Source organism: Heteronotia binoei, chromosome 10 (assembly GCF_032191835.1).
Source record: "Heteronotia binoei isolate CCM8104 ecotype False Entrance Well chromosome 10, APGP_CSIRO_Hbin_v1, whole genome shotgun sequence".
Taxonomy (NCBI): domain Eukaryota; kingdom Metazoa; phylum Chordata; class Lepidosauria; order Squamata; family Gekkonidae; genus Heteronotia; species Heteronotia binoei.
The window spans coordinates 69,099,810-69,121,985 of record NC_083232.1 but is presented as its reverse complement, the minus strand read 5'-3'; positions in this window follow the sequence as shown (position 1 = coordinate 69,121,985).

Sequence of the window (22,176 nt, the reverse complement as noted above, 5' to 3'; positions counted from 1 at the left end):
TTATGAATACTTTCACTCTCTAGCATTCTGTGGTTGGTTCTACTTCCTGTGGCTGCCATTTTGTGGTAGGCTCCACCTCCTGCAACAGGCATTCTGTGGTTGACTCCACCTCCTTGGCAGTCATTTTGTGGTTGACTCCATCTCCTTTGGCACTCATTTTACAGTTGTGCTTATCATAGGATTGCCAGGTCTTACCAGGCTGCCAGCAGGGGAAGCCTGTCTATGGCACCATAGAGTTTCTACCCAAATTCTAGATCGTCCCATGCATGTCATTGTACCAGGCATGTCGTGCGTCAATTGAACTTTTGTGGGTCAGAGATCTCCACACCAGCCAGTTCCGTGCCAGTGAATTGGAGGCCCCCAAACTAGGGGAACCCTCGCTCCAGTGAGAGGCTGGAAGCCCTAGCTTATCACCCTGTGCCAGACTCAGGCTCAAAAAGGATGAGGGCCTCTGCCACACTGGACTTCATTCCTGATTAAATGGACATAGGTTCAGGCTGTAAATTTTCAAAGCTCAAGGTCATAAATGTCATTTCTGGTGTGATGGGCATATACATCAGACTCTCACCTAGTGATGCCAGCCTATGTGAAGTCATTACATCTCCTTATTGATGGCAGCAAGACTACACAAGAACTTAAAAGCACAATGTACAATTTGGAGGCCTCACTTCCTATTGCTGTGTGAAGTGGGAGGATATGTCACCCCATCATGACACAGAATAAGCTGATTGTAAGGCATGACTCAGCACTTGCAAAATGCTGCATCAGAGCTGTGAGTCTGCAGCATTAGAATGTAAGTGCTGCTAAATACAGAAAATCAGTGCACTGCAGACAGCTTGGAAGAATAGGCATGCAGACACAGGCTGCTGAGATCTGTTTTAAAAGGCACTGCTGCTTCATAAAATCACAGAAGTGACATTTTAGAAGGGTGTAGAAATAGCTACTGCCAATACAGGGTTGTTTTGTTTTCATATGTAGCATAGAAACAATGTTAAGAAAATTGTATTGGCTATATTTGCAGATTTCTTTGTATGAACAGCAAAAAAAAAAATCAATACTTCTGGATGACCTTATTGAAATCCCTTCATTTTATTTCAGATTATGCTTGTTTTATTTCATCCGTCACTAGGTTTTGCAGATTGCCTGCCTAACATCAGTTGGGATTATCACAAACCCATACTGCGTGAGCTGAACACTCTTTGAATTGGATCTTGTTTTGAACTGGTCTTTCTTATAGCTTTGCCCCTGCCACTACCTTTCTGCTGCGTATACAAATCAGCCTAATGGATTTACACTCCAATGTATCTAATGATGCGCGCTCTGGCTCACAAAAACTTAAACTGGAATAAATTTTGATAAGTCTTTAAAGTGGCACTGGAACCCTGATTTATTCTCCCTTCTATTTTAGAAAAGTAAAAAAGAAAAAAAGAGCATCTCGCTGTTTGTGTGTGTAAGAGGAGTACCTGAACACTGTAGAGATCCTGGGGAACTTGCAGCGCACTTCTGTAGTGGGGTCTCTACTGGGGTTGTCCAGGCCACACAGCCATGCGTGTCAGTAGGCTGAGTCTCACTACACTCCTGTCCCTTAAATGCATTATTTTTTTCCCCATGGGAGCAATTGAGTTACATGGAGAAATGAAAGAGAGTGACTCTGTGACCCAAATTTTGGGGAAAGACCAGGTGGGGAACCCTTCCCCAGCTGGATTATACCTTTTCTAATCTGTTCCTGTTTAGGCAGTAATGTAGTGGGGGAGAGAAAACCTGGCAGGGTGGTTAGCATGTTTGACTAGGATCTGGGAGACCAGGGTGAGAATCCCCACTCTGCCACGGAGGCTCTCTGTGTAATCTTGGGCCAGTCCTTCTGCCTTAACCTAACCTACCTCACAAGGTTATTGTTAAAAATATTGAGAGTGGAAGGACAGTTGTTGTGGACCCCACACTGGGGGAAAATATAGGGTACAGATATTAAATAATTTTAAAAAAATTATTATCCAACCATCTCTGTCATGATTTCATAACACTCACAGTGTTGAGAAGCGCTGTCTGCTGCTGAAATTGTGGCTCGCTTTCTTATTGATTTGTTTTCAGTCTTCTGGCATTTCCTTTCCACTTATAAACACGATTTCTCATTCACTTTAGTATGGGGGGATCTGAAGATTCCTTCCTTTTTTGGGTTTCAAGCATCTGGCCCGGTGGTTAGCAACCCTTAGCACATGTGCCGAACACTGGAACTCGAAATCATGCTGCTTGGCCTGCGAGGCTAGTTTTCTGCTCGAAGCCCAAGGGGAGCTCCTGGGGCACCAGCTGCACTGTTGGATCTTAGCTTGGTCACCATGTGCCTGCATATGGTTACCAACCTCCGGGTGGCACCTGGAGATCTCCTGCTATTAACAGTTAATCTCCAGACAGCCAAAATCAGTTCCCCTGAAGAAAGTGGCTGCTTTTAGAGAGTGGGCTTTATAGTATTATACCCTGATGAGGACCCTCCCTTCTCCAAACCCTGCCCCCCTCAAGCTCCACCCCCCCCCCCCCCCCCAAATCTTCAGGTTTTTCCCAAGCCAGAGCTGGCAACCCTAGTGCCTGGCCAAGGGCAATTCAAGTCTCTCCCTCTGCCCTCTGTTTGCTGGCACACCAATATTTTCACAGGCAGCCACTGCGGATGATTTGGCACTCAGTCCCAAGGCTGCCTTCCCTTCTTCTGGGCTATTAAGCTGTTTGCATTCTTTAAAAAAAAGTTGGCCTAAGGCCTCATTATTCATTTTAATGAGTCACAGAACTATTTTGAATTAGTCTTTTTCTTCGTATCATAGGAAATCAGTGCAAAGAAACTGTTGCACTTGTAGCACTTGTAGTAAGAACAATACTACCTCCATTGTTCCATGGATAGCATTGACAAGGGGTGGTTTTGGGCCAACGGAAAGTACAAAATGGGGCGGGGTGGATCAGCCCATTAGCTATACTCTTGCAAGGGCAATAATGGCATCCAAATAGCTATGGAAATCCTCCTTCACCTTACCACCTGTTAAACTGATCTCTTTTTTTCTTCCTAGAGCCAATGGCCAGTAATTGTATATTTTTTTGAAAGCTGCAGGTGTTCTGGGCTATTGATAGAGCCAATATGGCTTGAATGTTGGACTTTGACCAGGAAAACCTAGGTTCAAGTCTCCATTTGGCCTCAAAGCTGCTACTTGACCTTCCCATGTTCAGTCTGACCCATCTCACTTTAGAAAATAGCAAAAATCCAGTAGCATCTTAAAAACTAACAAAATCTGTGGCAAGGTCTGAGCTTTCACAAGTCACTGCTCACTTCTTCTGAAGAAAGCTCAAACCCTGCCACAAATCCTGTTAGTCGTTAAGGTGCTACTGGACTTTTGCTCCTTTCTATTGCTACAGACAGACTGACACAGCTGCCCATCTTGATACGTTTCACTTTGTGAGGATAAAAGGGGCAGGGAGTGCACAGAAGTTGGCCTGTATTCCTCAGAGGAGGGACCTCATGGGGAGATAAATTATAAGAATGAAAGGAATTGACTGTTTTATCTGCAAGTACCCTCTGAGGCTGAGAAATGGAGGCCTTCCCATACAGCAGTGGATTTGACCATGAAGATCTTTGCTTTAATCTGGCTCTATGCCTTGCTTCGATGGCCACCCAACAGAGCCCAGGTTTATATGACAATTCTGTCCAACTAAAACCCTATGCAGTCTTTTTTGTAGAAGCACAAAAGATTCTGACCGTTTTCGCACACAGCTTACCACGTGGTCAGGTCCCTGTTCTCTCCGCAGCGTCTGTTGGATTTCCTACCATCATCTGTGCCAGAGTTACAGGAAGTGCCGTGGCTTTTGCGTAGCAAACGTAAACTGGGTTTTAGCGGTTTACGTTTGCTATGCAAAAACCATGGCACTTCCTGTAACTTTGGCACAGATGGTGGGAAAACCGACGGACGCTGCGGAGAGAACAGGGATGTGACTGCGTGGTAAGCTGTGTGTGAAAACGGTCTCAGTTTCTTCAGTTACTCCCTCAGAAGAACAATGGCAAAAATTCATCAAACGGAAGTATATATAAATCTTTCCTTGACAAACTAGATGTTATCATGTTTATTTTCAATGTAATTATTTGGGTGTTTAATTATAGAACAGTTAATTACTTTACTTTAATTATATATCTCTTTTAATTAAATGGCAGCTTCCAAGCTTTGATAAGGTTGAGTCTGCTCTGCAGCATATTCATTTTTTAAATGTTATCATTGCTACATTTCATTCTGGGTTGCTGGAATGGGCCCCAACGCTCATGATCTTTCCTGTCTTCTCCATCCAGTTGCACTCTGCGGAGGAGGCAGAAGTTTAGCACGGTCTTCTCTCAGCTATTCAGTGAGATGAGCTTCACATTTTGGTTTTAAAACTGGGCACTAATGCATTTTTTCCCAACACATTAATTTCCTGCTCTTCCTAGAAGAAGCTCAGGGCAGCATACGTGGTTTTCTTTCTCCTCCAGTTTATCCTCAGAACAATTAAATGAGGTAGCCTAGGCTGAGAGAGAATGACTGGCCCAAGATCTCCCAGTGAGTTCAGGGCAAGCAGAGAACTGAACCTGGGTATTCCATGCCTTCGTCCAATTCTCTAACCACTGTGCCACACAGGTAATTTGAGCTTTGATGCTTAAGATCTCATTGAAAGAGGCATACAGACAAGCCTATGGAGAGTCTTCTTTTCCATCAATACAGATGTAGACGGCTGGTTCTCTCTGATTACCACATTACTCTGGGGAAATTTGGCCATCAGCTGGACATACCCCGAGTGTGAGCTGTCAGTCCACTTTTACTACGTTGCGGGCAGAATCCCAAACTGACCTGAGTGAATTCCCCCCAACCCACCATGGCCTATAATACCCTTCCTCCTCCCCTTGCAAGCAGAGCACAGTTGAAAGCTTCTTTGTTTGAGAAACCTTTGGTCAAACTCCAGTTTGTTGCAACATTCTGTTACAGGTGCTTGTCAATATCTGAGTTTGCTTCCTCCCCCAGAACTGGGATTCTCACTCCCAAATCAAGTTATACCCTTACTTAAATCCATTTGAGCTTAGAAGGGTGTTAACTCTGCTTAAGATAGCACTGAAAACCTCACAGTGCCACCATGGATGTTTAATACTTACTTTGGGAAAGGACTGTGTTGGTGTTGCCTCCAGCTGAACTTCTGAGCAATCAGGCCAAGCAGCGGAAACGAGGGCACCGAGGTGCAAAGCTGCATGTGGGTTCACATGTGGACGGCATTAATAGCAGACTGGCTGTCTTTGGCGCTCTCCATCTGTCAGTGCCGCAAGGACAGGATACACATCGTTGGCATCTTTTCCTTTGACAGATATTGCAATAATAAAGCGTGGATTCTCTTAGGGCACTCCCAGATGGCAGCTTCCTGTGCTCCTCGTTTGGTACCATAGCACAGTGTCCCTGGGAAAAGAAAGCACTCCTTTCCCTCGGAAACTGCCCCCACAGTTAGTGCAGGGACTGGGAGCCATCCATCCAGACAATGCAAGCCCACAATAGTCCTGTGATAGCACCTGTCAGCCCTATGTGCTGGCTTGCCCAAGTATACTTTGGAGACTGGTTGTGCTGAAATAGCTTAGTTTTAAAGAGCCAGATACACTGGGATACTTCCCTACTCAGTCATCTTTGCAATGCATGCCACACTGCAAAATGGTGTCGGAAGAGTGGCAAAGCTGATCAAAGTGAACTTCCTGATGCTGCAACCCTCAAGAAAGCTAAGGTCAGATAAAGCACTCCATATTGGGCAGACCACTTTCCCTAATATGTTGGCAGCATCCATCATGCCAGGAGCAGAGCAACATCCTAAGGAGCTACATATCATGTTATTTTAATGAACACATGAAGCCACCTTATACTGTATCAGGCCCTGGGTCTATCAGTATTGTTTACTCTGACTGGCAGCTGCTTTCTGGAGTCTCAGGCAGAGGTCTTTCACATCCCCTGCTACCTAATCCTTTTAACTGGAGGGACTGGGGACTGACCCTGGGACCTTTTGCATGCAAGCAGATGCTCTGCCATGGAGCCATGGCAGTTCTACATGCATGCTGTAGCACCTCTGTCTGATTGACAAATGTAGCCATTATTAACTATGGGAGTATTTTGTTTCTTAGCAAATGTCCATATATCAATATCCTTCTACATTATATTGAACGGACTCTTAAACCATTTTGTCTGGTGATCTATACATGAGTGAGGGGAAACATCAAACTATTATTGTGAAGAGCAAGAGTCCAGTAGCACTTTAAAGACTAACAAAAGTTGTGGCAGGGGCTGAGCTTTCAGTCACTGCTCGCTTAGTGACTCATGGAAGTTCATACCCTGCCACAAATTTTGTTAGTCTGCTACGGGACTTTTGCTCTTTTCTACTGCTACAAACAGACTAGCAGGGCTACCCATCTAGATCTAAATTGTTGGTGTTTAAAAATCTGATGTATAACTATGCTGGCCTCTCATGGTGGGGATGCATAGAGGTAATGGCAAACAAAACTCCCTCAAAACTGATGGAGTCTTGTGAGCAAATATTCTACTTCGTGAGCAACTGGTACTAAAGCTGTGAGTGAGCAGTTTGGCTGCTGCAGAAATTAGTGTGCTCTGGGGTCATCCTTCCTGAACTAAGACAAAAATGTGTGAGCTGAGGCTAAAACACTAAGTTAGCTCACACTAACTCAGCTTAGAGGGTACATTGGTGACAAATCCCCTTTTGAGGTATGGCCTCTTCCTCCTCATAAGCCCCACACTGTGTGTGGGGTGTTTTATCTCTGCAACCCCAAGTTGTATCAGTGAAGCTGAGAGTCTTGGAGGCGTCTGGCCTGGGGTACACATAAAGGTTCTGAGAAGACAAGCATTATCCATCTGCTTTTAATTCCCCCCCTTTTGTTCTCCTTGGCGATTAAGTCTACACAAAATGCCCCATCATCATAGTCTCTTTTCGGTTTGCCTAGTTTTAAAAGCACAGGGAGAAATGGGGGGGGGGAACTGTGGGTAGGGCTTTTTTTAAATAGCAGGAACGCAGTTCTGGCTGGCTTGGCATTAGTGGTGTAGCCTAATATGCAAATGAATTCCTGCTATGCTTTTTCTACCAAAAAAACCCCTGTATGAAACAATGGTGATGGCAGAGGGTGTGGCCTAATATGCAAATGAGTTCCTGCTGGACTTTTCAGACAAAAAAAGCCCTGACTGTGGGGTTTGGATAGGTGAACCACATTCCCTTGTTGAGCCTTATATAAACTATATTTTATCCTTTAAGTAGGAATTTCCTATCTGCCACTGTGAACGTGGGGTTGTGGAGGGAGGGGAGAGTCATCTGGGTTATCAACTGGAATACTAAAAGTTAGACCACCACTTTTGCAGAGCACACATCTTCCCAAGGGTAGGATTCACCCTCAGGTAAGCACCTGACTTGCCGCTCTCTACCACATCCTCAAGTCTGCCCAATTTTTTGGTGGACTCCTGGTGGTTGCTTGCTGCCAATGCAAAAATGTTGCAGTGAAGGCATGACTTCCCACCCCACCCCTGGCATTGGTTATGTTTTGCCCACACAAGAGGGTTTAAGAGTCATTAGCGCTAACAGTGATTTTTGTGACGAGCGTAACTTTGTGCTGTAACAAGGCAAAATTAAATGAGCACACCATGTTCTGGTTTTCCATTATCATTCAAGAAGCATAGAGAATTGGCTATTGTCTACACAAATAGAAGAGCCAGCACAAATTACAAGAATTGCATTGTGCTTTTTGTAATGTCTGTTCTGCACTGCAGTACAGAGTTAGCCTTGTCTGTACTTTTTAGAAAAGCAGGATTTGAGAGATAAAGAATATGGACTTCTCCTTCCTTAGCTTTTGTGTGTCTTAAAACAGAGTGTCACAAGTTTTGTTTCCTAGTGGAACGAGAGCCATGTTACCAATGTAATGTAGACAGAGACACTGGCAACAGCTCCTCATCAGCTACCATTTTCAAAAAGAAGCAACTCTTTTGACCTCATGGAGTAGTCACATTTATTCCTCACAGAAATTCTGCAGCTGATAGCATCTGCTTGAAATCAGGAATATCAGCAGGTTTATCATATCATTTTTTTAAAAGAATCAATAACATACATTATTCAATCATAAAGCAGCATAACAATGAAATAAGAAAAACATGTGATAAAACAACCTGAGAAAAGCAATTATACATAAAGCAAGTAATCAAGCTTACAATTAGGATAACCTTGGGTGAAAATGAGAGGGATTTACCATAAATATTAATGAAATAGCCTGTGAAAGAACCATTAACCAAACTAAGGTGCCATAAGTAGATAATTACAAACCAAAAAGGTAAGCAACCATGATGGAACTGCAGTGATGGGAAAAGATGCATGTGTCACCATCATGTGGCTTTGCAACTTCCTTTTCTGGTGCAGAAAGGGCATTAAAAGAAAGTTCCTTTGAGGATGATTCTCTCTTCTATATGAGTGAAAACGACAGTTCAAGGTGACTCCTATCTGTCATTATTTAAATGATCTTGGACATCTCCAATTCAATTAACAACCATTACAATGTTATTAAGCATGAAATTTCAATGCCAGTGTATTGCTAAGTTGTACTCTCGAGGTTGTTGCTGACCGGTAATGAGTAATTCTTTTTCTTCTCCCAAATATGCCTTTAATTTCTTTATAGAATGGGCGGCTTGATCAGAATGCAAACACATGCACACATTCAATGTACATGCTGTACTTAGAGGAATAGCGCACACCATCTGTTGCTCCCTTAGATATGGAGATCAAATGAGCAACGGAAAGACACATTTAGGGTTATGGTGGATAACAAACTGAATAGGAAGTAACAATGTTATTATGTAACACAATAAGCCAATATCCATCTAGACTCCATTTGCAGAAAAGGAAATAGTTATATCTCCACCCCAAGCCAATACTAAACCGTGATTTCTTTGAGAGAAGAACAGCCAGCATGGTGGTTAAAGTGTCAAACAAGGATTTGGGAGATTCAGGTTCAAATTTCAGTTCTGCCATGGAATTCTATTAGGTGACCTTGGACCAGTAACACTGAGCCTAACCTACCTCACAGGATTGTTTTGAAGACAAAATGGATGAGTGGAGGATGATGGTATAAACTGTTTTGGGTCCCCACTGAGGAGAAAAGTGGGGTGTAAATAATCAATCAGAGACAGTAGTGAACTACAATATATGACCATGTCCACTGCAGACCTTTAACTTCCTTAACAACTATAGTCTGCCTCCCAGATTAATCTCATCTGAAGGAGATGATAGAAAGAGAATGCAGATCAGACCTCATTTAAGTTCCTGAAAAGGGAGCTATGTATGAACAGAAGGAGGCCTCCTAGATAGCATCAGAACGAAGCACTGCCGGTTTCTAATGACATCTGGTGTAAGTCTATTTTGAGCTCATTCTGTGATAATGTTTCTCGGCTTTAGATGCTTTACCGTACTTAAACTTCTTGATCACTTCTTCATTAAGAGCGGTTTTCCAGCCAAGCTTGCTGAGATGCAGCGTCTCATTTACCTCTGAAGATAAAAACAGGCACTTTAGTGCTTGAAGTCAAAATGCTCAGACTCTAGCGATAGAATAATAATGAGGGTGGAGTGTATTATCATCCTAATGACGAGAAACTGAGAGAATTGGCACTCAGGACACGGCTTCTTCCTATTCTACTCTGCAAAGGGATCGGCAAAGTGAAATGAAATTGATGCAGGTAAGAAATTGTGTTTCCCTTTGGCAATTTGACCATGTAATTTCGCATTCAGAAAGTGATTTAACATTGTTTTTTATGGGACGGTGGAATAGAAGGCACTAGAATCATTCTTTACAATGATTCAGTGGGCAATTTCTTTTTTTAAAAAATCAGATAGACCAAAGGGCAGAACGATTCAGCTCCTTAATATGAAAGCCTTTCTGTTTACATGTTAACGAACTGTGGGATGTACTGCTCACAAATGTTTTCAGATCTAAATAGAGTCCCTGAGGACTTTGGAGTCATGCAAATAGAACTGAAGTGCAGCCATCTGCTTCCAAAACAGAAATGGGGATTAGATTTAGGAATGGCAACATATAGGCTGTGAACCAGAACAGCATCACAACTACCTACTGCATAAAGACATCTCTGCTTTCAGGGTCATCTTCAGTCCTAAAATGTTGTGGCTTCAGCTTCCTATATGTACCTAATAATCTTTACAATAGGATTGCAATGACAAGTAACACCACAGACTGGACCTGTCCATTTTTATAGACACCAGATACTGCCTGAGCTCTTAAAAGAAGCTTCTCTAAATGCCACCACCACTGCAGCTGATAGAAGGTCAGCATTTTAGTCTTCGGTCATGTACAGATTATTTATTGGGAACACTAAATCCAGCTTCTTCCATATTGCTGCCATGGTGCAAGCTCTGAAACAGTATTAATAGCTTGCCAATGGTATACTTGCCCTCACCTGGATAACATGGGCTAGCCCAATCTCATCAGATCTTGGCTGTTCACTAGGGTCAGCCCTGGTTAGTACTTGGATGGGAGACCACCATGGAAATCCAGAGGTGCTATGCAGAGACAGGCTTCTAATGGGAGACAGGAAACAACCTCTGAATGTCTCTTGCCTTGAAAACCCTATGAGTGGTCACCATAAGATGGCTGCAACCTGACGCCGACACTTGCCATTACCACCAGTGGTATAAATGCAATAAAGTGGGAAGCCTCTTTTTTTAAAAAAACAGAAACTTTTGTTTCTTAATTTTTAATTTCAACTGTTTTTCCTGGTTCCTAGCACACATGTCCCAGGTTGTTTGGGCCAAGCTACAAGTTGTCAGTAAGAGCCAACAGCAGATAAGATCATGTTCCAGGACTCTCTTCCATTAGAAGAATCATCCTGGGGCATATGGGGCACTAATCATCAGAGAAGAGTTCCTGCTGGCGCCTCTTGGGAAGGAGCCACTGGGGGACTTTTACAGAAATATCAGAGATATCTTACAGAGTCTTATAGAGATATCAGAAGTGTACTGTGGGAAATAAGAAAGAGGAAGAGCCACAAGGGGTCAAAACTTCCTTGTTCGCTGCTCCCAACAGCATCATTGATTACTCTTCCCCAGAACATTTATGTGGTTTCCCAGCTGTATCAGCCTCAGCAGAGCACTTTCCCCTTTAACCAAAAGTAGGTCACCTCCAGAGAAACAGGACTTGGAATACACAGTTTGTGCTGGCTTCAACCCAGTACTGGAAAGAACATTCTAGAACCCATAGCCTAGGTTCTTCCTTCTAACCTTGTGCAGCTCCCCGAACACTCTGTTCCACCATGTACTCATTGCTCCTGTTCTCCTTACTCATGTATTCCTTGCTTTTGCCTGCCAAGCTCAGCAACCCATTTAAGACTGAGACTGCAGGTCCCACAGCTTTACTCCCTTGCCCCAAAGCTAAGGCTCCTCTGTGAAGATCAGTCACAAAGAAGTCTCCCATTATTGTCATACTTTTGTTTCTTATTGACATATTGTCATACAGCTGAAGATCATACTTTTAAAAAAAATTACCGTAAGTACACACATGACCTTCGTGACATTCATGGTTGACTCTAGTCAAAAAACGTTCTTGAAACACTGACAGGAATTGTGAAACTGACTAAACCAGTTGTGATCCAGTCCATTTCACACCTAAAGGAATGAATCAAATAAGGTACTCCAGAGCATTTTCAGATCCTCACTAATCCTCACAATGAATGTCCTCAGGTCAAGACAGAAATGCTAAATTTCAGTATGATGAATTATTATGCTGTAACCCAGCTAGTCATGGAGCCAACAAATGCCTGTAGTGGTTTCCTACCTTTGCTGCTTCAGCAGTCTACCTGTAAAGAGGCTGGTGTGCTGGAAAATAAAGGGGAGAGGAAGAGAGGCTGGGATTTGGCCAGGAACACTGAGAACAAGCTGCGCCTTATCAGTGCTGTCATCCCCTCAGGAGCGTGCCTCAGTTGCTTGGATAGAGAATTAACCAGGCAAGCTGGGCAAAAATGGTCTGGTGTGCCCCTTGCCAGGAGCTGCCTGTCCCTGGACCAGAGAGTTCAGCTGTTCCCACACTAAACCTGCCTTAAGATTTGATTTACTGCTGTGGCCCTGCTCCGGTTTCAGAAGGAAGGTGGTTGGCTGCTGGGAACACAGCCTTTTCCATGGTATCACCCAGACTTAGCGTAATCCTCCCCAGATACATTTGTCAGGTGTTCATTCTGTCTCCTTTTTTCTTTTTCTTTTTTTGGTGCTGATTAAAAATATTTTCATTCACCAGGGTTTGGGGCTGCATCTGGTTATTTTTAGGCCACAGCTTGCTAGTTGGGACTTTTCCCTGTATGGTTTTCACTTCAACAGGTGGCTTTGGGTTGTTTTAAACTTTGATTATAAGCTTCTTTGGAGACCTGGATTAGAATAGTTATACCCATACTTGTATAAACAAAAAAAGAGGGCATGGGACCAGTGTTCCCTCTAAGCTGATTTAGTGTGAGCTAGCTCACAGGTTTTTTTAGCCTCTGTCTCACACACTTTGTTTTAGCTCAGGAAAAATGACCCCAGAGCAAACTAATTTATACACACAACTCTCAACTTTAATGTCAGTAGCTCAAAAAGTAGAATTTTTGCTCACAAGACTCCACAGCTTAGAGGGAGTATTGCACATGATCCTTGATTTAGTAGTTTCATACTGATTGGAGTCCATGATCTGATTCTAGTGGTAATAGTTATTGAACTTCTTAGAAATAGTTACTGGAAAACTATTGACTTCAAAATATACAAGATGGGGACCCAGGAGCTAAGTTAACAATGCCTTGCCTAAAATTTTCCTCTTCAGGACTCTGTAAACTCTCAGGGGCTTGACTAGGCTCATTTCTTCTCCCCTCCTTCTTTCTTCCACTTTAATTAACAGCTGTTTTAACTATTCTGCCCTTTCAGAAGCATAGTTAGTTCTTATTAGCCAATTTTGTAATTTTTTACCCTTTCTCTTTTGATTAATTCACAAAGTCCGATTTTCTTTCCCTACCTGGGGAATCCTCTGAGCAGAAAATCCCTACCTTGTCTTTGGGCAGGTCCATGCTGCTTTCATTATCATAATAGGGGGCCAGCCAATTTACTGTGAGATAAAATGATATGAATGGAAAACTGCCAAGAAAGTCCAACAAAAGCAGATTTAATTTCAAAAGAACACATTTGTCAAATGAAAGGATTAGCTAAGAGGAAGTTCAAAGGGAGGGTCAAGTTGGACAACTGCTTTCAGGAACTTGGAAGTTGCTGAAAACCATTACAACAGATGTGGAGATAAAATATATATGAGTGGAAAGACCATGGATAGGTCCTGGGGAATGCCAGCCCGATAACAAAGCGATTATTAAGAAAACTGTAAAAAGCAAGAAACATTTAAAAATTAGAAGTTGACACACTTGGGAAAGATTAGAGTTAAGAGAAACAAAGGAGAAATTTTAGGAACAAATAAAACCATCCACCCACATTTCTATAAATGCACTGGCAACAGAAAGTCTGTCAGGGAACCAATCACTCCTCTAGACAGCAGAAGAGAACTGACGGAGAGTGCCAAAAGGTTCCATATATTCTTGACATCCATCTTCACTCTGGAAGATGAGAGACAGACACCCAGATCAGAACCACTGCTTTCAGAAAGGGCATGAAAACTTGGTTACCAAAACAAAGATTTAGAGATGACAAAATTAACAAGTTATCAGGCCAGATGGATTTCATCTGAGAGCTCTTTACAATGCAAATGTGAAAGTTCTGATCATTCAGCAAAAGCATGCAACTTATCCAGAAGGTGAGAAGCTATCCAATAAACAATATTTTTAAAAAAGAGACTGAAGCTGTCCCAGATAAAATGGTAGAAAACGTCTGTCCCAGGCAAAATGGTGGAAAATATTATTTAAACTATAACTGGCACCCGGAAAAAGTATAGATCCATGACTTTTCTGAAAAAAGGCTGCCTCACCAGCCTCCTGAAAGGCTTTGAAATAATGTCAAGAACTGTTTAGATATTGGTGACCCAGTAGATACTACATAATTAGATGTCTACATTCCTTTACAAAAGGCCTAAGTATCCATAGCAGCCTCAGGACAAGAGGATTATGGATTAGTAACCACTTTAGAACAAGAAACAAAGGGAGTTTTCACAATGGAAGGAAATAAGCAGCAGGGTCTGTATTGGTACCAGCCCGGGTTAATTTACTGATCAGTTATCTGCGATAAACAGTGAAGGAACCAGAATGGCAAATGGCACTACACAATTCAGGGAGATGAATTCCAAAATGAGAGAGCCCTGCCCTCTCAAAATGGGCCAATGGCCACCGACTGGGTCTGAACTGGTTGTGACTACTTTGGAAAGAGAAGACTGAAAAGTCAAGGTAGAAGCAAACTAGATGATATGTACAGTGATTGACACTCCCTGAAGTTTTTTTCTAAGGTGAACATACAATCACCTTTGCAGGGGGCGGGGGGGCTTGATTAAAATGTGAACACCACATCACAATTTTTATGCACCTGCATTTGAATATTGTGTGTGCAGTTCTGATTGCCTCATCTCAGAAATGGTATTATAGATAGTGGGAATCATGGACATTGAGTAGGAGGAAAGGCAGGGCTACAACTATTTTAATAAAATGATAGTATTGGAAAAGGTATCCCAAAAAACCCAGTTAAAATTATCAGCTGTGATTGGGGGACTGTCTTTAAGAGGAAAAGGCTTTTTGTTTAAAAGAAAGATGATGAGGTGACATGACAGAGGTCTGTGCAATAATGAATAACTAGGAATAAGATCACACTTTCAGTTTAGTGTCTGTGTACATTTGAGTTTTCCCCTAGACTTCCTGTCCCTTGATTTTCTAAGCTGTCAAGATATTTTCCTTTGTTATGTACTGACAATATTCATATACCGCTCTTCTACACAACTGTTCTTACAGTGCTTTACATTAAAAGTTAAAGCAATTCTTTAAAAAAAAAAAGATGGTAGACGTTTAGCTGTCTGTGATATTGCTGTATCATCAGAGATCACAGAGTAGACACACTGCCCCCAGTCATGCTTCCAGGAGTCTCGTGGGTCACAGTTGTGATTAAAGTGCTCTCGAGGTATGTTCCTCTATCCAGACCACGTGCTCCTGCCTCTCTTTGCTGCTGCTGCAAGTTCTGCCAGCCACAACTATTGGCAAAATAGTTAAAAGCCCTTTGCAATTTTGCACCAGCAAGGCTGTAGCTCTAATTGGCATGGATATTGATTTCACACACACACACACACACAACCCCTTGCAACCATCTCTAGCACATCTGAATGGGAAGGCTCTTCTAATTCTGGTACCCCGGACCATTGTGACAAAGCTGCCAAGCTATAAGAAATGAGATTTGATTTCTTCCTCTCTCTCCTCCTCCCTCCCCCTTCTGCTCACTGTAATCGTTTCATTTGGGGGCAGGGAGGAGGGAGACACACTTGTCATGATGAAGTCATGAATATTGCATTGATCGGGAAATGATACTGTGTTTTACAAGCCTCTATACACAAAACCTATCTACCAGCTTCCACTGTGATGACCAATGAAGCATTATGGGATTGTTTTAAAGGCTTCCTTCCCAGAAATAATGAATTGCTCCTAATCTAGAGCAGACAGAAGGTATTCTGTACTGACAAGACCTAAGTAAACCATATGAAACCTAGCCTTAGATACATGTACTCTGGCACCAGAATTAGGAACTTAAATGTACAACAGCCATAAAGCAACCACAGATGGTAAGAAAGTAGCAACAGTATATTTTTAATGTGTATGTTTCTAGAGTGGAAATTACAGTTGTAACTGACATAGCATTAGTACATACCACAAGCAATAATCAAATGCATTAAGGGTTGGATCCAGTTACCTTTGCTGCTTAGTCTTACAAAAAATTTTTTAAAAAACCCTCCGACATTTTTTTTGTACAGGCAGGCCACATGATTCTCAGCACAGCAGAAAAGCTGACTGGCTCCTACCTCATGTTGGTCATTATCTGTACATATTAGGTAGGATCCGATGAATTCCTTTCTCAAACAGTGGAGCCTTTCTCCATTGCAATGAGACTTTATCCAGAAGAAAAGGTATGCTCCACTACAGCTAGTCTCAACCATTAGAGAAATAGGTTCCAACCCACCACTCTAATGTTGGTTTCTCATTTGGAATAATCAAAATGAAGGTGTTACAGAATCTATACATTTCTGTACATTTTAGCATGATCACCTATTTGCAAGCATTTATTTACAATCTTAATGCTCTGACTTTACTTAAATTTAATATTATGTACATTATTGTAAAACTATATCTTATGTAATTAACTGCTCAAATGGCTCACAGGGTAACCTCTCCAATCCTTAAGTGAAGATTTAAACCACATCCTTTTAATTAAATGTAGCTACTTTTAAAGTTTTAATCTTCTGTGCCTCTCTGCAATTGCATTAGCAAGGAATGTAATATAATAAAATGAAATGAGGGATTTAGTACAAAATGACATTTTACTCAAAAAGGGAATGCTCTGTACTGAAGAATTCTTAACAAAGTGAAACAAACAATGCATAGGAAGAATGGGAGATCCATAAAACAAGAGGATCTGGTTACTTGTCCAGCATGTCACCATCTGGACATATAAAAACAGGGTCTACTCTACAGTAATAATATGCATTGTAAAACTATAACTATTGTTTTCCTTTATACTTCTTTGACTCCTTACTAATAGGAAAAACTCAGACTATGCTCCAGGGAATAATCACTTCTTTCTTGAATTATTGTTCTATTGAAATAAGTGGATTTCAATTAAAGTAAGACACAGTATTGCTTTCTAAGACTGAATTTTCAAGATCACTTACAGAATAATCCTAACACTTTTTTAGAACTAAACACAGTTAAATAGGCTGGAGAAGAATTTTGGGTAGACATGTTTCAGATTGCTCTCAGCATGGATCCATCCTCTTCATCTTACTTAACCCTTTAGTTTATAATATATATATGTATCCTTAGTTTATGGGGGAAATTGGAATTTGAATCTACCTGATTATGAATATGTAAACCAGGAAGTGGCACAAGAGTGATCTTGTGTATTTAGTTTAAGCACAGGATCCTAAAAGAGGCTTTTTAAAAGAAGGAGGGGGGGAACTAATGTAATTAAAGTGAGACAGGAGTTGAGGTATCTGGTTTTGCTAGTCAGTTATTGAGTAAAATATTAGGGATTTGAATACTCTGGTACGAGGGACAAGTAATGCTATTTCGTGCATCACCAGGACAGTTTGGAGGTAGAGAGAACTGTTAATTTCTCTGCTTTACAGTACCATCCTGGACAAGCATAGTTTCTTTTTTGGTTTAGCCAGATCAGGTGACCTGAGCCAATAAGATCCCAATCTCATCATGCCTAATATAACTTCTAACTCAGTCCTAGCTTCTTTGAGCTGCTATAGATGGTTTGGACTTGCTAACTCAACTACCCTGACATATTGCTGCCTGTCGCAATGCATTAATTTCATTCCTTTTTTGAGAAAAGGAAACCAAGTCTAAAACTATTTGTGTATTATGAAGAAGCATCCAGAATTCCAGATTATTATATAAAGGACAACCTTTATGCAAAAACCCTATATACATGGGTTAACAACCTTGACATCCAGAATTTGGCCTTTAATGAACAAGGGTTCTCCTAACAGCAGCATATACCTGTTCCTGTTCATGTGGATTATGCTATAAGTTCTTTTGCTGTCCATATAACAACCATTTCCTCTCCAGTCCTGGAAACCAATTGATTTTCTGTAAATCAGCCTCAATGTTACCACCCTTGCATTCTTTATTTTACTCACTATATACACTGTACCTGCCCACCCACCCCCGCCCAGACATGGCCTACATCTTCACTCAGATATGCAATGCACAGTACCTGTGTCGTTAGGCATCACGATCATTCCAATTTGGGCATGTCTGCAGTTGTCATCCTAATTCTTGTCCGAGCGGTATTGCAGAAATTGATTTTAATGCCTAATAGCACTCTGTCTGCTCTCATCTTTGTGATCTGAGTACCATAAGAATTCCACAAGTTCTTCAAGAAAAGTGGGGGATCTTCCAGCAGAGACATAATATGCACTGTGCCAAGACAGCAGCAGATTATGATTTGGGTTTCTCTGTTAAGGACTGAGAAAGAAAATTCATCATCTGAGGAATGTACAACCCAATACTGAATTTCCCACTAAACAGAACAGGGCTTAGTCTCAACAAGTGAGCATTCTTTCATTGCAGCCGTTACATCACTTTAAATACTGCCTCCTATTCTAAAGATCTCCCCGTTTTCCTGATTTTAAAAAGATTTTTGAATTTGAACATTTATAGAAGAGTAGCATTTTGTGAATGCTTAGGGGATTCTACTGAAAAGCAGGGTACAAATCTAAAACTAAACCAAACCATGTAATACTAAATTGTAGGACAAATCATAACAGGAGACTAGGAGAGGGGATGAGAATTATTGTAGGGTTTTTATTATGGAAGATGCTCTTTGTAAAACAAGCACCCTACACTTGTAAAATTTTTGTTATGCAAAACTGGCACTGATGCTCTTATTGCAAAGTATATTCAGTGAAGATTCTGATTCTTGTTTATTCCAGTGCGATTGTTCTTAATTCTGTATTATCTATTCAATATATCTGCTTAATGAGAGACCTGTGAGAGGCTATTCTCTTCCCCCAATTACAGGATCTTGCTAAATGTGTAAACATGCTACTGAGTTCAGAGAAGAATTTGGTATAAGAACATTCCCTTCCCCCTCCCTGCTTTTTAAATAACAAACAGAAATGTTTCCTGACCTAAAATCTTGCAATACAGGTAATTCCCCTGTACAATATATTTCACGCTTCCCTGGTCTCTGGCAGATTAGGGTAAATTAAATTTCATGCTAACCCATCTGAGCTGGGAAAGCTCTATTAAGTTTCACTGAATACAGATAATTACTACAATTTTTTTTACTCTAATTGCACAATGCACAAATGTGTGGGGTGGAATCAGACAAAGAGTTCATCCCGCATAGACTTATGATATATTATATTTTCATGAAAGAATCAAGTGGGCATCCAACAAGATTTTCTTTATGGACAGTTCATATATATGGGCATAATCATTAAAATGGAGGTAATACAAATAAAAATAGGATTTAATGTTTTTAAAAGCTGGAGGGAGATTCATAAACCCATTAATTTTTTACCAAAGCGGCATTTGCTATAGCCCAGCTCTTTCTCTGTAATAAATTCAATTGTCATATGCAAGCTATATGCGGCCAGATGCTGACAATGCTATAACCCATTGCCCAAGTTAGCTTTTTCCCTCTTAGCATCTTCTTTATACAGTCTATAAAATGATTGTAAAACAAAATTCACTCCTTGCACACAAGTCCTTGTGCTGAAGCAGAGCATTTTCTATCCAGTTACGGGGTTAAATAAAAACATACAGTTTTTAACCCTGGAGACTTACTGCATGCTTAAAATATTCAAGTGTTGATTTCACGGATGTTTAAAAAGAATGCATTTGAAGTCAGCACTAATTATGAAGGCAATTTTGGAGAGGTTTCCACAGGATGTGACATTCAAGCTGCAGAGATGTCCATTAAAAAGAAAATCCAATAACCTCCTTGCAAAGTGTCAAAAGCCAGGCTCTGAAGGAAAGCCAAACTCTGAGTCATTACTTTGATCTGATTACCTTCCATAACTCTGCATTGTCACTGTACCCTTTCACGCCCTCCACACCCTCTCATACACTCCAGCACTGGTCTATACATGCAGCACTGGCAGAATTCTGAGGCTGTGAAATTGGACAGACCATTAGACAGTGCCAATGAGGAAGTCACATTTATGAATGCTCCCCATGCAAAAATTCCTTCCAAATAAACCAGAAATATCAGGGAAAGGGGATCTAGCCTACGTCTCACAAGGGATTTTTAAAAGAGGAGAAGTTTGGGAATATAATCCCTCCCCTACAGTCTGAAGTGGTACACTCCATTCTACTACACAGAATAAGACAGGCCTCAGTTGACAATACAGGACAATCTTGAAATAGATCCTGGTACAGAAAATAGTCATATTTTTTAATTGTGACACAACTTTGCAACTCCATCTAGATTTCCTGACCCCCAATGCAATTTCTTGAGAAAGGCCAATTACAGGGGTGGGGGGGGGGTGTGTGCATGCGCACGCATGTGTATGTGTTAATGACAACGCTTTTATTAAATAATGTATAGGTGTACATTAATCTGGTGGTCCTTTGAGGTTATTGTTTTGCTGAACCCAAGTCTCTTACCAGCTAGTCCTGTGGCCTGCAGGCTGCAGCTACAGGACTAGCTTTACTGCACCAACCTCCTTGTCCTCTTGTGTGTCAGATTACAAGTATCTAAACTACACAACCTCCTCTCAGGCCTTGCTTCTGGATCTTCTTTTGATGTTGGTTTCCTTCTATCAACCTCCAGCCTTCTGGACCCTCTGTCCCTTAGCTCCCTGGGCCTGCTGCCTTCTCAGCTGCCCATCTGTCATTCCCCAGAACAGCCCACTGTTTAGGGCCGAACAAGACATTGCCAGAGTGGCCAGTTTGGTGTAGTGGTTAAGAGCAGCAGACTCTAATCTGGAGAACTGGGTTTGATTCCCCACTACTCCACATAAAGGCAACTGGTGACCTTGGGTCAGTCACAGGTCTCTTAGAACTCTGAGAACTCTTAGAACTCTGAGCCATTCCGAGAGTCCTTCAGATGATGATGGGTGGGGTATAAAACTATCTTCTTTTCTTCTTCTTCCCTGCTTTGTGCAGTGACCCAACAGGAGAAACAACACACACATGTGCCATTTCAGATCAGGATAATGATGCACAGGGAGACTGAAGCCCCTCCTCTCCTGTGCCATGGTTTTGATCCAAACTGAGACCCAGTGGTGCTTGAAAACTTTGTTCCCAGCAGCAGACATCCAACTTGCTAGAAAGGTAACACCTACATTGTCCCTTAGACTCCAGTTGGTTAAGGACTCATAGCCAGCAGTGACACATAGCCCACTTTCCCCCCAACAAGACTCAAAGCAGCTTACAGCAGGGAAAACCCCCCACTAATGAATACAACAGAAAAAGAGGGCAAGTAAAATAGAAACATCTATATTCCACCTGTGTTCTTCAGATAACCCTGGCGTATCCGTTACAACAGTGTTGTCATGAAAGGAATTGTTGGGAAATTTATTTTATATTGCCACAAACCTTATATATAACTATCAGATGACATTGTTGAGGGAGAGGGGAGTGGGTCATTCTTGGCTATGCCTGGGTAGTCAGCAAGTCTTGAGGGTGAGATGCTGAAAGCAAAGTAAGCCTAAGAGGTAGAGCACCTGAGCGAAAGGAGGCCAAGAAGATAGGCAAAGTGAAGGAAAGGAAATAGCCCTTTCAGAGAAGGAAAATGGATGCCCACCTCTGGTTAGGATTTGGGCTTTTTTTTTTTTTAGCAGGAACACACAGGAACACAGTTCCAGCTGACTTGGCACCAGGGGTGTGGCCTAATATGCAAATTAGTTCTTCCTGGGGTTTTTCTCCAAAAAAAGCCCTTGTTAGGATACTTCCAATCATGGTGGAAAGCACTCCTCCATCCCCAACCTTCCCACCAGCTTTCTTCATTTCATCTCCAGTCAATTTCTGGATTGGGGAGGAAACAACACATCTTGGACACCTTGCCACCTCCTCCCTTCTTTGCATCTACCAAAGTCAGTTTCGGGGGGGCGGGGTGTTGGGAGCGGGGTGCAGTAAACAATGCATTGAGGAAACATTCCACTCCCCCAGGAATTCCCTTGTTCCTCCCACCCATCCCAGCAAACCAATTATTGGGTCAGTGCCAAAAGCTAGTTTCCTGGCTTCTTTGTCGTACTCAGAACTGCCACAGTAAGAATAAAACCAAAGGATAGAAACACAGTGATGCTCTTGCATGTTTGTTTGTGTATTTTTAAATCTCACACTAAGAAAATTAAATGTGAAAATTAAAAGTCTGAGAATTAAATAAAATCGAAACAAACTAATCACAAATCGGCACCTCCCATAAGGTATGAGATCTGGAGTACTGTGCCACCTCCCACACATTCAGTAATTCCAGCCTTGTAATAACTAAGCA